General features: G+C 43.4%; 1 pseudogene; it reads right to left on the bottom strand.

Annotated features, from left to right (window-relative positions):
* Nucleotides 1-286: 286 nt before the first annotated feature.
* LOC149536602 (G-type lectin S-receptor-like serine/threonine-protein kinase At2g19130 pseudogene) lies at nucleotides 287-2893 on the bottom strand (annotated as a pseudogene).
* Nucleotides 2894-3178: the final 285 nt, after the last annotated feature.

Raw genomic sequence — 3178 nt, 5'->3', positions numbered from 1 at the left:
AATCCTTATTAAGTTGACACCATTGATTAATTGTTATAAAATAAGCAAATTAATTTCTTTTCATGAAATAGAGATACGTAAATCAATGTTTGTAATTGATTTTTTTTCATGTAGACAAATAGTTCATTTCCATTGAGTTGTTGTAAGGAACATCTCTCAATGTAATTAATACATGCAAATTGATTGGCCTTCAACACCTCTTCGATTTATTTTAGAAATACAAGAACAAAATTATATTACTTCATAAACTATCAATATCAAAAGCTACTAAGGTGTAACAACTCTGTGAGAAATAAGAAACTATCTAAAACAAAGTCATATAAGAACACGAGTCAGTCAACCACAAAAACATGAAGACAGGAACTTTGATGCATGCGCTCCTTATTCTAGTATGGAGCAACCTGATATAGATGAAGGTTCATCGTTGCTACTGGTGTTCTCGTGGACATCTACTTGACCCAAAAGGACCTGTAGAGACCTCGGAATCTGGGGCACAGGAGTCTCAATTGTGCCTCCCAATATATTCACCACTTCCCCCATTCTCGGCCTCATATTCTCGTCATCTTGAATGCACAGCCCAGCCACTACAGCAACTCTTCTAACTTCTTCAATATTTGCCTCGCTTGCTATCCTTACATCCACAACATCTCTTATGTTTCCCCTCACAATTTGAGATGAAGCCCAGGTAGGAAAGTATAGCCTACTCTCCTCGACCTTTAAATCTAAATTTCTTCGGCCAGATATAATTTCCAGCAACGTCATGCCAAAACTATACACATCCACTTTGGAAGTGATAGGGAGGCCAGAGATCCACTCAGGAGCTAAGTATCCCCGAGTTCCTCTTGTGGTGGTCAATACGCGGCTGAAATCTCTACCAACGAGCTTCGCTAACCCAAAATCTCCCACCTTTGGGCTGAAGTCGGTGTCAAGGAGAATGTTTTCGGGCTTGATATCGCAGTGAATGATGCGATCCCTGCATTCCTCATGCAGGTAAAGTAATCCTCGAGCCGTGCCCAGTGCGATCTGAAGTCGAGTCTTCCAGTCCAACACCTTCTCCACATCTTCCGGCTTAGAGAAGAGGAAAGAGTTTAAAGAGCCATTGGGCATGTAGGCATACACCAATAACCTTCGTGAACGTTCTACGCAGAATCCCCACAGTCGGACCAAATTCACATGTTGTATTCTGCCAGTGGTATTAATTTCTGCACGGAATTGCTTCTCTGCTTGCGTGGAACCCTCCAATCTCTTAACTGCAATAGGCGTATTATCAGCCAATTTTCCTTTGAACACAGAACCAAATGCTCCACTACCCAGCTTATGCTTGAAATTCTCCGTTGCAATCCGCAGCTCTTTGTAACTGAACTTTCTGAGCGATATTGGTACCTCATCTTCCACGTTCTCCTTCAACAGTCTTCGACGTTTTTGCAGACTAAATGCTGCGAACACAAAAGCTGAAACAATACAAAATGCTGCGGCGGTGGAAAGTACAATAATAAGCCCTGGGAATTTCACCCTTCGGTCTGATGTCTGCAGCTCAGAAGCCGCCAGCCTAATGAAAACCGATTGTGTCTTTGATGATACGCTCATTCCCAATAAATCCCCAAACCAGACTCTACAGACAGCTGGACCAGAATTAGCGAAAGCAAAGGCTGTGCAGGAGCAATTACTGAGACAAGCTGCGCGGCAGCCTTTCCGTGTTGGCTCGTTGTTGATGAAGACAGCTTCCCTTTCGGGCAAGTATTGGTCCTTGGCTTCCAAGAAGCCATCCGTCGTGCCGCTTGTGTCGGAGCATTGCAGGGGTTTTCGTCGAGCACACCCCGTTGACCACCAACCACCTTTCGAGTCATGGTTGGGAGTGAAGCCCTGAACACAACTGCACACATTGTTAGGATTGCAAAGTCCATACGCCCCGCAGATTTCAAAGTCAGTACATTGCCCTCGGTATGTCGACCACCTTAGACTCCATCTACCATCATCCATCCAGAAGTGAAGTACAAATTCTCCCATCTGGTTCAGCACTGCCTTCCCCGTGATCACATGATCTATTGGATTTAGGCCAAAATGAAGGTATATTTTCCAAGGAGAGAGCCTCACACAGGACATCTGAACTTTCCTCTGACCTTCTAATTCGGGAACCTTAATAAAATAGTTTTGCCCAAGTTCTCCAACACATTCTCCACTGGAGTAATATGGAACCGTATTGTTAAAGAACATAAATAACTCCGTGCTTCCTGGAGCCGAGTCCAATCTTAAAGAGAAGAGCCCACTTGCAGGATCCGAAGAACTCCTCCAGGAAGTCAGCGCCATGCCTTTCCACATACTCATGCCAGGCAACCATGTATCTGTTGGATTTCTGAAACTCTCCCAAACAACTGCAGACTCGTTGTGAGCGTCGAGGATTATGAAATTGCCAGACTCCATTAGCACTGCTCGTGATCCTCTCTCGCCAATATTAGTCGGCCAAACTGAGTTGCCATTTCTATCAAGCAATCTAAGATGACCATCCCTTGAAAATTTCAGAACTCCAGGCTTGTTTATGACAGGATTATCTCTGTTAGCCACCCAAACAATGACCTTCTGAGACATGGGGGCATACCAGATGCCAATATACCAATTGTTTGTTCCACTGGGACTGAAAAATCCCAATTCAAACTTGTCATTCTGGGAGATTAGGGTCTGATTTCCAGTGAGAGAAGTCCCCCGTGGAAGTGTATCTCCACCATATTCCCCTGCTGCTGAACTGCAGTAATGCTCTGCAATAATTACAGTAATTGCTAGGAAAAAATACTTCTTCCCCATTTCATTAACCACGGCGTTCGTATCTCTCTTAACAATTATAATGAATTTAAATAGAAAATAAGCAGGCTACCAAACGAGTAACATGGCGGACGCGGTCCAGTCAATCCCGCGGAAGTTCAGAAATTTCACTGCCTGTAGTCAATAGCCAATAATTCCAAACGTTCCACTACAAGAAAATTAGATACCGCCGGACTAAAATCTACAGTACGCGACACCTTTTTTCCGTAATTTTCTTCCGAATTTGGAAAATGATAACGCTCCTTCGTATAAGATGCTCCTAGTCCACTATAACAGGATTCTATGCTAATGTGCCATGCCATTGTTGAAAAAACATAACATTTTAGTATTGAAGTGCGGGAACATGATTACTCTAAAACGT

This window comes from Cupressus sempervirens, chromosome 10 (genome assembly GCF_028749045.1).
Source record: "Cupressus sempervirens isolate cs-2001-9-10 chromosome 10, ASM2874904v1, whole genome shotgun sequence".
Taxonomy (NCBI): Eukaryota; Viridiplantae; Streptophyta; class Pinopsida; order Cupressales; family Cupressaceae; genus Cupressus; species Cupressus sempervirens.
This window is presented reverse-complemented; position numbering and strand designations above follow the sequence as displayed.